This window comes from Scophthalmus maximus, chromosome 9 (assembly GCF_022379125.1).
Source record: "Scophthalmus maximus strain ysfricsl-2021 chromosome 9, ASM2237912v1, whole genome shotgun sequence".
Lineage (NCBI taxonomy): Eukaryota > Metazoa > Chordata > Actinopteri > Pleuronectiformes > Scophthalmidae > Scophthalmus > Scophthalmus maximus.
This window is the reverse complement of record NC_061523.1, coordinates 1,567,981-1,583,020: the sequence shown is the minus strand read 5'-3', so window position 1 is coordinate 1,583,020 and position 15,040 is coordinate 1,567,981.

Here is a 15,040-nt window from a genome sequence, read left to right as displayed (position 1 = left end):
CCTACACCATGTTGTGGTTTGAGTGGTGTAACACATGTATCCTGAAGGGAGGAACACAAGCAGACAGCTTAAAAATGACAGTTGTGAACAACAAGCTCAAATTCAAAAAATTCACAGCATTTGATTGCCATTATACCACACAAATCGGAACATTTGGGCCAGAAAACCAAGACCTTTCTCGGTCTGTGCTCACCTCCGTACTTTTGGGTCCACATATATGATCCCGCTGCTGTGGCACCAAATAACGTTTCTTTCCGGGCATCCACCTCACTACAGGCATGTCTATCTCCCTGTTTGAGAAGTGACGTTTTTTTGTCCTTTTCTCACCTGTCGAAACGAAAGAACAATTGGATGCCAGGGTCATTAATATACGGACCAGCATTCATGAGGTGATTTGCATTGACTATTTATGTTTAAAATGGGCGTTTACTGGGCGGGACATGAGGCTGATTCACGTAAGAACACTTGTAGGTGATCTGTGATTTATTAAGGGAGAATTGCGCACAGGTGTGCGTACGCAGGGTTTTATAAGTCTGAATATTTTTTGCCGAACGCCATTTTCGGCTTTTGGGCGCACGTACACTTTTAGTAAGGATCCTACGCACAGCTTTATTAATGAGACCCCAGAACAGACAAAATCTGCACCAGAACAGATGAGTTACAGACCATAGGAATGTAATCATCTGGTATGTTCACTATCTGCTCAACAGCTTCAATACACAACAAACTACACTGAAATACTCAAGAGTGGAAAATCTGCTGTATCTGGTTTGCATAAGAACATCTGCAACCTGTGTAATAATGTCAATTAAGGACAAAAAAGAACATAGATGTAAGGTTAAAAATTAAGATTAGAGCATGGTTAGTATTAGGTTAAGGTTAGTAAAAGCAAGTAGTATTTCAAGTCGTTCTGAAGTCATGGAGAAATGAGGGTGTGTGTCTGTGTGAGAACACTTAAGTCCAAGATGACGCACTCATTGATTTGTGTGGAAGCGGCTGATGGGGAATAAGAACTGGGATGCTTTTGGCATGAACAAATAAAAATATGCTGTCAGCTTGTGGTACTGTACACTCTGACGACTGAGATGTAAAGACCAGAGATTTAACCAGCTGACACCGGCATCAAAATCCATACACTCTCACTGTGATGGGTGACACACACACACACACACACACACATACACACACACACACACACTCGCTTGACCAGATAGCTACACTGGCCCCCACGATCCCTGGTGGTACTGCTCTGTTCATTCAGACAAACTGCAGGCATAGTGCACACTGCAGGCACTGTCAAATTAATAGTATAACAAATGTACAATAATTGAGCTTAAATACATGAAACATGAATTGTTTTATGGGGCGAGGGGCAAAATTAGCTAATACACAAAAAAATGGTCTTCATTGTTACCAGTGCCTGTAACATGTTCTCATTAATGGTTAGTTTTAAGAGAATATGTTGCAATAATTAATAAGTTTAAACAAAGTTTACTTTTTATTTTGTATCAGCAAAGCTGTAATAATTGCATATTTAAGTATATATGTAACCTCTGTCTATACTTTAATATGCATACTGGTTATCTTCCCTGATGAAGCCAGCAATAAGTTTTGGTCAAACTGCCATTTCATGCTGTTTTATGACAATCAAGTTAAAGGGATAGTTCAGTGATTTTGAAGTGGGGTTGTTTGAATTACTTATGCATAGTTAATATGATACCTTATGGAGATGGTAATCAGCGATGTCATTTAAAGGTCCTCTATTATGAAAATTACTACTTTTCATGTTTTTTTTACACTAAATATATGTGTTAACGGACCCCCCAAATGTCAGAAAAATCCATCCTCTCTCTCTTTTTCTTGCTCCAACTTTCACAAAACGTGTGCTCAAGAGAGCTGTTCAGCTCGCAGCGCATCGTTACGTCACGATGCTCCTCAGCCTGGCCTCAGCTCCTCCTCCAGGTAGTGTCACACACCCAGAGCTCGGTGTGGTTCACGCCCATTAAAACCTGCTAAACGCATCTCGCCGCGGCCGTGTTTCATTTCCTCGCCAACATCGGCTCCCGGTAAACAACAATGGCCAAGATACGAGGTTGCTCTGTTGTTGGTTGCAAAAACGGACACAGAAGTGTCCATATTCTGCCTTAGTGGCGCAGCTGCTGTGGCTATGTTGTAGAGCACATCCTATTGATGGACAGGCTGAGTGAATAAAGCATGACTGAACGCCACTTTATTATTTAAAGTTATAGCGGTAATCTGGCCCTGCACTCCTGTTTTCATTTAGCTTTTTGTGAAACTTCACAAAAAGCGAACGCCGTGCCGGGGTGGACGCCGTGTGAAAGCCGTGAACACAGTGTCTGTGTTCGCTCAGTGCAAACAAAGGGGCGAGGCCCCGGAAAGACTAGGCCACATCCACTTCCTGAGAGGGGTGAAACCAGCCGAAGCTCATTTACAGCTCAACAGACACAGAAACAGCTCACCCAGAGAAGGGCTGAGATAGAGGGCTTCAGAGGGCTTTGGAGGGTTCACAGTATGAGGGACCTGAGGGGTATTTTAAGAAGGAAACTTCGAAGACATGTTTTGGGGACCTCAGAGATCAAATACAAACGTGTTAAAAGGGGTAAAATAGTGGATCTTTAAAGGAGTTTGAAGGGGAAATGGAAGTAGTGTAGGTCTCAGTGCACTGTTGCAGAGGGGACCACCGAAAAACGTCATTTTCGTCACATTTTCAAAACGTTACTTAAAAAAAATAAATATATATATATATATATCCGTTCAATTGTACACTGAAGGACGTATTTTTTCACTGCTTTAGTTTTCCGCCAGACAACCGTTTAAGTTTAAACCTTCTCTTTTCAAGCGTACTCCGGCCATGTATTACCAAAAATACTGCGAAAAAATTTATCCTTCAGTATACAATTGAATGGATATTTTTTTGGGTGGTAAGCATTTAAAAATGTTGCAAAAAAGACGTTTTTCTGTGATCCCCTCTGCAACAGAGCACTGTGACTAACTACGGTGGCCCTGAAGTACAAATCACAACGCCGAAATAAAAAACGACGGCAAAAGACGAATCACAATGCCGAAAGAGAAAACACAACGTCGAAAGAGAAAACACAACGCTGAAAGAGAAAACACCACGTCGAAAGAGAAAACACAACGCTGAAAGAGAAAACACAACGCCGAAAGAGAAAACACAATGCCGAAAGAGTAAACACTACGCCATCAACGTCTACCGGAAAGGTAGTGGTCTGTATCATATGGTTCTCGCTGATTGGACGGGTCTTTCCTGATGAGGCTGTGTTTACGCCGGTGGAGGTAATGCTCTCGGTAAAACCCGGCTTTTTAGAACAAATAGTCGGCGGTCATTCCACTGTCAATAAAAGACCCTGGGGGGGGGGGTTGAAATGGCTAATGTTATTAGCAGCACTGCTAACAGGAGCAGCGGCAGCAAACCACCATTCAAGTGACTGGAGAGTGGAGACATAGACGGTGGACCTCGTAAGTTAAAGAGCCGTTATTTTTTCCATTTTATTACTTACAATCAAGTTATTCAGATATACAGTGTGCATATCACTCTCCTTCTGTATGACCTTGGCTATACTTTTGTGTTTGTCACAGCGTACAGTGGACAGACCAGACCTGCTGGTGCTGCACATCCCCTTCGATCCACATCTGTGTTCACTCCGGACTCAGTGGGAGGACCCTGCACAACACATGACAAGATGACCCAGTGTGATCAGATTTGCTACTCCAAGCTTCAAAACATTGCAGATGCTTTGCTTTAGGCTGGTATTCACACCCTGGACTCTACTCTACTACTTGTCCACCTCAGAAATACTGTTTATGACCTTCAAAACTCATATTTGCATAGTCCGTGGGGCCTATTGTTTAGACTAAGATGCTATTGAATAGTAAATGACTGCTAATTGCACCTTTCATGAGTGGTATCAGGTTCTGAATGCAATGTGTTCTAGGGGAATGGTTGTTGCAGTGTCCAGGGACAGGTGATAATGTTCGTCAAATCTACAAAACAGTCTGGCGCTGTGGAGACATCACAGCCGCCATGGCTTGATCCAGCTTTACACAAAAATTTAACGACAAAGAAAGTTGAAAACGTTTGTAAATAAAAACACGAAGACAATATGAAAAATCTTTTTTCAGAATTGTATTTTTTAATTCATTTATTGGCCTTCATGTTGCTGAAATTATGTTCGCTCAATCGTTTTATTACCATTTATATTAATATAACAATTTTCTCATCAACAATTAAACAGGATTAGTAAAGAGTACATTTTTAATTTCAAAAGGGGTCACAATCTGCCATAGATGTGCCACATGTTGCGGATGTGGTGCCAAAGAGTGATCGTCCATCAGAAACTGATATTATCTGGATCAAACTCTCATAACGGGCACATATACACAAGTTTATGTCCATAGTAATATCAAAGATATGTCTTTGTGAAACCTTAACGTTTCTTCTAACCGAATAACCACAATTGTGGCTGCAATTGTTTGCTGTTTATATCGTAATCAGTTATGGTTTGCTCACAGGAAATACAATCCTATTGTTTTTAAGGTTTGTATGCATTTGTATGTGTAATATCACTACAAAAATTTATAATTATTACTTAAATTAACATGATATATGGTAAGGGGTTATGTGTACAATAAAGACATTATTGCAATTATTCTTATGACTGCATTATTTTACCTACTCTCTTCGAATATAATATAAATGTGCCATACATGCAATGAAACACAGGATATTACTTGCCAAAAAGGACCGAAATCCCTTTCTGGCAAACGATCACTTTTTGGCACCACAACTTTGCCACTAGGAGGATCTCGGTGTCAGTCTGGAAAATCGTCTCTGGTGAAAACATGAGTAGGCTTACTTCCAAAGATACGCTCGCTGTTATCAAACATTATTTCAATGCAGGTCATACGTATAACGTGATAGTTGATATGTTGTCCGTCCCTCATAACATCACGATGAGTATTCGCACTTTGAAAATTCACTTAAAAGAAATGGGACTGTACAGAAGGAAAAACTATTCCCAACTGAGTGAGTCGAGACATGCCATCTTGACAGAGCTGCGTGGACCCGGGCAACTGTTCAGTTATCGGACTATGTGGCAAGTGCTACAGCAAAAACACAAGCTACGTGTTAGACGTCATACAGTAATGAGATTGCTGAAACAACTTAATCCGCAAGGGACGGATGGAGGCACGTCGGAGGTTTGTGAGGCGTATCTACCATTCCATGGGTCAAAACTATATATGGCATGTAGATGGATATGACAAACTGAAACCCTTTGGCTTGGCCCTCTCAGGACGTATTGATGGCTTTTCAAAGAGGATAATGTGGCTTGTGTGTGGGGCTACCAACAACAACCCATCAGTCATTGACACAATTACATTAATTGTGTCAAGAGCGTTGGTGTGATCCCAATGAGACTACAAACAGACCATGGAACAGAAAATGGCACAATGGCAGCAATACAGTGTACCCTGAGACATGAGCATACAGACAACTATGCAGGCTTATCAAGCCACAATTATGGCTCATCGGTTGGCAATCAACGCATCAAGGCATGGTGGTCCATTTTCAGGAAAGGAAGGTAGGTAGCCTTTTTTTTTGTGATAGATTAAAGATACTGCATTGTAACTCTGGAAACTGCAGGCCACGTTGATGGCGTAGTGTTTACCCTTTCGGCGTAGTGCTTTCTCTTTTGGCGTTGTTTTTTATTTCGCCGTTGTGATTTCTCTTTCGGCGTTGTGTTTTCTTTCGGCGTTGTGATTTCTCTTTCGGCGTTGTTTTTTCTTTCAGCGTTGTGATTTCTCTTTCGCCGTTGTGTTTTTTTTTCAGCGTTGTGATTTGCACTTCCACTTCACTTTCAAACTCCATTAAATGACATCGCTGATCACTATCTCCATAAGGAAAAATATTAACTATGTATAAGTAACTCACACAACCCCACTTCAAAATCACTGAACTATCCCTTTAAGAGTTCAAATGTCTTGGCACAGTAATCAGCCAGTGCACGGGACATATACTAGCTGTGAATAACTAAAATACAGACAAAATAAACCCCTTTTTGCCTGAACAGAAGAACACCCATCGCCATTACCAGTGCCACAGCAAACCTTAAATGATACCACCACAAATCAACAGGTGAACTCCCCCTGCACCAGTCACTCCCATGGCTGGAGGCCAACACTAACTGCACTACAAAAAGATAAAACCATTTATCAATACTACATATAACATAAGTTAAACCAATGCAAAAAATTGTGTCACACTTGAGTTGATTTTGATTGGACAAAGAGGCTACACAAATCCTGCACCTGATATGGAGGAACTGCCTGATCATCCAATTTTCTGAATTTTGTCTGTGAAGAAGGAGGCAAATTCATTTCAGGCCTGTCGATGGTAGCAAACTGGGCATATGCATTATTATTGTTTTGGTGATCATGCCTTTCAGCTTGCATTTTCAGATTATCAATGTGAAAGTCTCCCTTTAAATATGTCATAACGAATGTGGAGAATTATTTTACGCCTCTTTTTCTGCACTCTCTCTTTTTTCTATTCTGACCAGCTTGGCATTTTTCCATGGAGATATTTTCCCCATTTTGAGTGCGATGGCATCAATAACATCTGTAATTTTAGAGTTGAAGTGATCTATAAGCTTGTTGGCTGAGACACCAGAGAGGGCAGGTGTGGGAAAGCCTGAATATATATTTCACAAGTGTTTTCAGTAACCTATCATTCGTGAATAGCTCTTTTTGAACATTTGTGTTCACCTAGATGGTGCTCTCAAAGAAAAGACAGGAATGATCGGAGAGAGCAAAGTCATTCACCTCAACCTTTGAAAATGTTCACACACTTGGGAGTCCAAAGTGTGTGGGCTTTGTCAACATTGAGTCCGTCCACAGTTGTCCAAAGGCCAGCTGTGGCTCAGGAGATAAAGATAGTTTTCCACTAACCCAAAGGTCTGTGTTTTGATCCCCGCTTCCCTCAGTCCCCATGCGTCCTTGGGCAAGTCACTTAACCCAAAATATCCCAGCAGTATATGAATGTGACAGAAAAAAGCGTGGTAAATAGCAGCGCTCTATGAATGTGTGTGAATGGGTCAATGTGACTTGTTCTGTAAAGTGCTTTGAGTGGTCATGAGACTAGAAACGTGCTATATAAATACAAACCATTTACCATTTGTATAATATGCAACTTTATATACACTTTAGTGAAATCACCAACAATGACTACTCAGTCAAAGTCAGTATGGATTTGAGTCACCTGTTCAGTAAAGTCATCAAAAAAAGGTATTTAACTGGCCAATAGATATTTAGGAAATGGCTTGAGATTTTGAAGGAATTGTTAAATAAGATCGCACCAGTTCGTCTCTAGTGCCTTCTAGCTCCACTAACTACGGTAACACAGAAGTTGGGAGGGGCTGACTCAATAAGATCTGCTGCACTGTGATCTTGGTCTAACCAAATTTTGGGTAAAAACATAAAATCAGTGTTGTTCTTCATTCATTAAAATTGTTTGCCTGTCAAAGATCTGATGTTTACCTCACTCCCACATTGGCTCTCCTTCAGGATTTTTTTTTTACCATGTTGTGTTTTGACTTCCTCTTGTCTTGATTTGTCACGTCACTTGTCCTTGACAGAGAAAACAAATAGGTGATGCAGGAAAAAAACACAAACGTTTTTTTCAATTCCTTCCTCGTTGAGCCTTAAAAATTTAACAGTCCAAGAAAAAAGTTGAAGTGCACTGGATGGACAGTACATGCATTTGAAAGTCATGTGTTCAGTGCCAACAATCTTCAGAATTCTCAGCTCCTCTTCTGACTGGTGGTAGAGCACCACTGATAAACACCTCAGCTGACTTTGTTCAACAGATCACTGAAGTCTTGTTTTTAGAATTTCAGATTGTTGCTTTACGACATTATTTGTCCCTATAAGCAGTATGTTTCCTTTAACAGTTGGATGTGTGGCCACAATATGTTGGATTATTTCTGTGTAGTCGGAAACCACATCTGTGGGAAAACAAAGAATTTGGTTTGTTTTACTGCTCATGATCTCATATCTTTCACAGCAAAGTCATCCACAATCAAAGTTTGAGACACAGTCTCTCTCTGTTGCCTTTTACTTTTTGATTTACTGCCAGTCTTTACCCTTCTCTGAGGGTAAGAGGTTATGAGGGTCATTAGATGACACTCCTGCAGTACTTGAGCAAATCTGTTCCCTAGGCAGGCCAGCCAGTTCCATCACATATCTCAGGGTCCTGGGTTCTTCCTGCTACTCTTGCTCCCATTTTTCATGGAAAATATTAAATCTTGTGCTTTGCCCCAAGCTAGTTCTGGAGAGAACTGCCACTTGTAGATTTTGTAAAGTTGGCTATGTATAACACATCCAGTCACTGCAGTGCAGGCCACACTCCTGCAGTACCACAAAAGTTGAAACATGGTAATAGCCTACAAAAACCCTTAAAATAGAATAGGCCTTGGGATCTATCAGTATCCAGAAGATGTTGTTTGTACTTTACACAGCAGAATACACAAGTTTATTAGTAGAAAGATGCTGGCAAAGTCCTTCCAAAGACTGTCATATCCTACATATCCTAGATGAGGGATACAGTCCATTGGCTGCAGATAGATTAAGGCAGTCGCTGCTCATCAGGGAAGGCAAGGGAGGCAGTGCCTCCTCAGAAATGTGAGGGGGGGAAGAAGTTATATGTGATGACAATAAAACACAATTTTGTTTGCGATTGTGTGTATTCATTGAATAAATATAATGCACTTTCGTTCAGGTTATTGCAGGATGTCTCGAGTGGCGATCAAACCAGCCAGCTAATGTGGCTGAAACAGCTTTGCCTCCCTTGGTGAAGACAAATAACCAATCAGAATTAAGTTTATTGCTGTTGTCAGGTAGAATTCTGTATCTCTGTCAGGAACTGCTCAAAGGTTCAGACAAACAAGGGAGACCACACAGGTTGAAATGGTTAAAGGTAGATGAATTGATTCAGTCAACGTTTAAATTTAAGCAAATAGATCATAACAAAAATGTTGAATCTGTTTTATCAGTAGTGGAGTGAGTGCATGTATGTGGATATGTGTAATGTGAGTGTGCAAATAAAAATAATCAAAAGCACCAAAACCAAACAAGCACCACAAACCAAAATCCTGCAGACACCTCTGCCACTCTGCCTCTGCTTCCTGCACAGGAACAGACACAGGTTGGAAACAGAGCACCGCCAACAGAGTGAGAGGGGCCATCACAATCTCGAACTCAGTAAAAATATGTCAAAGGGAGGCCAGCCGACTGTGACTTTTTGACCAATCACCAGCCGATAGCTAGGCTCTGCTGTATCTGCTAGTGACTTGATATATTGTGTAGCCTGCTCACAGTAATAAAAGAAACGCCAACAATGGAGGGCCAAGAGGAGATGTTGCAATATCTACTTGTTAATACATTTTGGAGATTAACATTCTGTCATGGTTCTGCCCCCATGACCTCTGTAGACTATTGAAGAGTCTTTTTGTTTTTTTTATGGACTGTTATTTATGCTTTAATTACCACTTGTGGACTTTGGTTTGTTTATTTGATTATTCCCTTGATTTGCATTCCTTGTGTATCTCTGTTAAGTAACTTTTGTCATCCTCTGTGTTTCTAGTATTACGTTTGCCATTTCTTGTTTTACTCTGTAGTTTCTTTCCTTGTGTTAATGCGCTTGTTTGCAACCTGGGGCCTGTACTATGAAGCAGGATTTGCGGTTATCTGCGCAAATTTGCTCCAGTCAAATAATCTGCACTTTCACAGATATTTCCAAATGCATTACTTTGCTAGAACCCACACCACCTCATTTTTTCATATTCCGCCTCCCTCTGGCATGGACCATGTGCTCAGGGCTGACACTCTGACGCGGGGCCATGTCTCCTTCCTGCACGAGCTTCTGCTTCCAGCAAATTAACTTGGCATACAAAAGGTTAGAGCAGAGTGGGAGAGGGAACTACAGGTCAATCTGTCTGAAGAATTCTGGGGGGAGGCCCTAGAAGCGGTCAACTCGTCCTCCTCTTGCGCCCGATTGGCTCTGACTCAATTTAAGGTTCTCCACAGAGTGCATCTCAGCAGGGTTAAACTCTCCAACATTTACTTAGACATGAGTGATGGTTGTGTTAGGTGCGCGTCGTCCCCGTGCGACCTGACTCATATGTTCTGGTCGTGCCCCAAACTATAAGGGTTCTGGGAGGCTGTTTGTAATGTAATCTCTGAAGTGCTGCAGTGCAGAATCAAGCCATCTCTTCACGTGGCTATAATTGGGAGACCCACAGAGGACAGCACCACAACAAAGGTGCAGAGGAACGTGATCGCCTTTCTCTCTCTGCTCGCCCGCAGGAGAATCCTCCTCCTATGGAAGTCCCCCCTGCCTCCCACATCCAAGTCCTGGCTATGTGATGTTCTGTTCTTCCTGAAACTGGAAAAGGTGATGAGAGGATCCTCAGATGGATTTTACTCCACCTGGCAGCCACTGCTTACTGCCTGCTGGTGAAATCGCACCAGGGTAGTGTCTTTAGGTCTGTCTACGATGTACTGTAGGTGCACCGCCACCTGTCTGCCACTGGCCCCCTGTGACCTTTGATGGTGCTGTGGCGCTCTGAGCTCAGCTGTGTCGCCTGTCCCTTTTTTGTTGTTGTTTTGTTTCTTTTTAGGTCTTTAAATTATATATATATATATATTATTTTTTTATTGCTGCTATTATTATTATAAATATTATTTAATTTATTAATTAACTTGAGTTATTTAGCTACTATTGTCGCTACCTCTCTATTTACACTCGAATACTTCTGGTATGTGTAGATATGTGAACTGATGTTTTAAATGTTTACAGGAACTTACTATGCTTGGTATGGAGTGGGTGGGGTGTTTGGGTGGTCGAGGGGATAAAACTGAAAAAGTCTACTATTGGTATTCCTACATTGTACTTTGTACTCTTTGCTGCATACCAATAAAATATTGAGAAAAAAAATAGAGAGATTTGAAATTGGTTAATTCCAGCACAGGGATAAAACACCTAATGCGTTTGATTATGAAAAGTCTTGTTGAACTACACCAAATTACTCATGAACCCACCACCAACCCCACCATTCTAATGATGCATAAATATTCAGTAAGTATCCCTCAGCAGTACACTGTGCTTGCTACAGGAATACTGCCAACTGAGCTCAAATCCAACAAAAGCTCCCAATAATATCCTAATACACCCCACTCCAAAGGCCTTGGCACTGAAACTAACAGAATGAAAACAGAGCAAGATAGGCGAGTCTGGTTTCCCTCCTGATGTTGGTAGAATCAGAGCTGTGGGCTTTTTTTTTAAAATGGTGTTAATGCATCTGTGACAATATAATTTCTACATATCAGGGTTTTTCCTTCCCTGAGTTTCTCATTATCTTGATATTTTCAGCGAAGCTCATCATATTGAAATGCTGAAAGTGAGGAGAAATCTGGTGTAGAGGAGGAATTGCTCTCGCCTTCAAGTATAACATGAGCTATTCCCTTAATTTTAGTAGTAGCAGCAGACCTGCAGTTCTGGTCCAAATATGTGGAAAATGTGAACACTGAACACTGCTTCTCCATGTTTTGTTTTAACTGTAGGAAGAGAAAGCAAATCTGTCCCTGATGACCTGAAGGATCTGGATGGTCCATAATGTAGCAGTAGATCAGATATGTATTTTTAGTTTGTACCTTTAGCTTTTTTTGAATCTGAGCACTAACATTCCTTGGGCACATCCAATCAGTGATTTGTTCAATGCATTTAATCAGAGCTTGTATGCGATTAAAAGGCCTGTAGTGATGATATGGTTATGTCAATTTGTGTGTCATCTGCATAACTGTGGTTATATACTTTGTTAGTTTCCATTATCTGAGCTAGTGGGAGCATGTACATGTTGAACAGAAGAGTTGAAGAAGTCTGTGTGTGGTCGATTGTGTCAAAGGCAGCTCTTAGACCAAGCAATACTTGCCACTGTCTCTGTTTATGTGGATATCATTGAAGACCTTAACAAGAGCAGTCTCAGTGGTGTGGTGTGCTCAAAAGGCAAAGAGTTACAGTACATCTCCTCACTCCCAATGCCCCAGCCAGGAATCTTCACAGACAACCTATGGGTCTTAAGTCATGTTCTTTAGACCACAGGAGTCTGTTACAAGCTTGACAACACATTCCAATAAAAGATTAATTATAAAAGGCACATTGTTTACTCGATAGCAAACCGTGAGCCCTCTCTTAAAAACTCCACAGGATACCCATAAACATAAACAAGTCATGCCATGTCTGAGATACGGTGCTGGGCAGTATTGTCAGACAATGGGATCACGTTTAGCTTGTCAGCAGCCAATTTTCCCATCATTATTGAAAACATATCTTGAGTGGTTTACCTGCCTTCGCAATTTGTCACACATGCACTATGATGCTTTGGTTGTATTTAGAGTGCGAAATGTCTCTTCATTATCCTGTGAAAAAACCCATTAAGGCTTGGTCATTAAACTTGGGTGCTTTGTCTTATTAACTAACTAGATGCTTGTACTTTTTTTTTTTTCTGAGATCCCTGAAGATGAGCACCTCACATTTTGAAAACTGCTGTTACAGAGTAATAATCAAGATGTGAAACCAAGAAACTTCTTCAATTAAGAGCAGACTTCCAGTATGTTAGAACAAACGTTGTTTTCCTGGCTGAAGTTAGACAATCATGAGAAACGATGTGAAAACATCTCTCACTCTTTTCATTCTGAAGGAACATTATGGCCATTGTTTATAGCCAGAACATGTTATTTGTCTCTCAGCTTTTGTGTCCATTTCACTGAATTGTAAGACAGTGTTGGCTGAACACTGTGTAGTTTCATTTCCAATCAAAGCCACGGTCTTCCCTCCTGCTTGGCCATGCAATAAATGGAGCCAGGCCTCTGTGTGAATCCCACAGCAGTGATCTATATTTCATAGGCTCTCTCCATTAATAGGTGAAAGTGTGGCATGAAGTGAAAGTGATGCCAGCAGGTCTCACCTCAGGACGAACCACACTCTTAACAGAGAATGTTGGATTAATAGATAATAATACAAAGGAGTCTGAAGCTGGCAGCAGACAAGTTGCAAATTCGACAGTATTCTCACATCAGTTTTCTCGCCTCCTTTCTCGTCCCTTCAGTCTGCCGATGCATCAAGTTAATAGATTTTGAATCCCCACTGATTAGAGCATTCAAATAGAAGGCCAATTGTAGAAGCATGTGCTGTCCTTTGATTTAACTGAGGAACTATGGATGTGAAGTCAGGTTAGACTGATACAGTCAGTCATTGTGATTCAGCTCAGATGTAATACAGTTGCTCTAGAGAGAAAAAATACCTAAATACAGAAACAACCCAAACTCTAAACTCTTATTATGAAAGGTGTTAATGCTGTAAGAAATTAGTATTTGCATTTTTGCATTCCCATTGGTAATTTGCATATCAATAAGAATCAGGGACAGAACAATTTATTATTGTTTTATTATTAATTTATCAATGGATGTGGTGGTTACACATGTCGCCTCACAGCTAGAAGGTTCTTGGTTCAAATCAAGGATTGGGAGTGAATATCAGACCTTACACTGGTGCAGTGGGCCCTGGGATCCTCCTGGTGCGGGACGAGCGCCCGCTAACGATTTGGACTGATTTACTCGCTTTTGCTGAAATCTGATTGGCTCAATGGGGCTGAACAGAGGAGTTTACTGCTCTGGTTTTGATTCAGTGCAGTGGTGATGTGCTTGTACAAACTGAGGAGGCAGGTGTCAGCTTCCTAAAGTGTCTTGAATATCTTCAGCATAATCAGATTCTCTTTATACCACAAAAACATTATTAGTGTTAAAATTACTGACAAAAAAATTCTGCTCGCTCCCTGAGGCGCTCATATAAAATTCCTCTCTATCTCAAAGTCTTGTGCTGCCTAACAGTCCCAGAACTTCCCCGGGCTCTGCACTCTGCCCACTGTAGAAGATGACCTTTTACCTAGTTATCAGGTGTTTTGTGTTGTTTGGTATGGTCCCTATAGCTGCTATTGAGAGGCAAAATCGAATAAGGGAGGATCTTTTAATAAATCATGAAATTTATTTTACTCCATAACAATCTCTCCCCCTCACTTCTGACATGATCGCTACGCCCCTGCCCCAGGGCACCAACTGCCAACTTATCAGGAGCATGCCCAGACATAGCTGGGAGTGTAAACAGGCACACGGGGCCATACACACCACTGAGTCATAAAATTCATGTTGAATCAGCCTGTGATTCAATGGGTTGATGATTTCGGTTCTATTGACCATTGTTTTTTACTCTCAAAAAATTATACAATGTACATCAGTAAAGATTAATTCATCAAGATCTGACGTGTGACAAATCACAGGACTACACTCACACAAATTCAGTTGTTGGTTATTCCAGTCTGAGGGAACTTTAAATTTAAAGGCACATCGCCTAATTTCTTAAGAAATTCTTGGAACAGATATGCAGTATATGCCCAGTGTGCCTTAGACTATATACTGATCTATTTCAAATTAAACATGTTTTATGTATGCAGGATAGTTAAAGAAAATACATTTATAAATACATTGCAACAAATGAAGCTGTCTTCTGGATTTAGGTGTTTAACTGACACATACATATAACAATAATGGGTTATGAAGGGGCACCACAAAACAAATCCACATAGCCTATTGTGAAGATTTGAATCTGATATGTTGTGATAGACAATATTAGCATAATTCGTTATATCATCTGGGAGACACGTCTTTTCCTAACATGTAGGTTGAAGCAATAATTGAACAAAGTTATCAAGCTGCAATTTATTTTCTTTATGAAAGAACTGATATGGGGCTTAAAAGAGTTGGGATTTAAGCCAGTATTTCAAGTATTTAAATTCTTGGGGGTGACTTTCTAAGAAGTTAACTAACAAGTCATTGGTTTGGTGCCCAAATGCAGATTTAGTGGGAAACATACTCTATAACGCATACT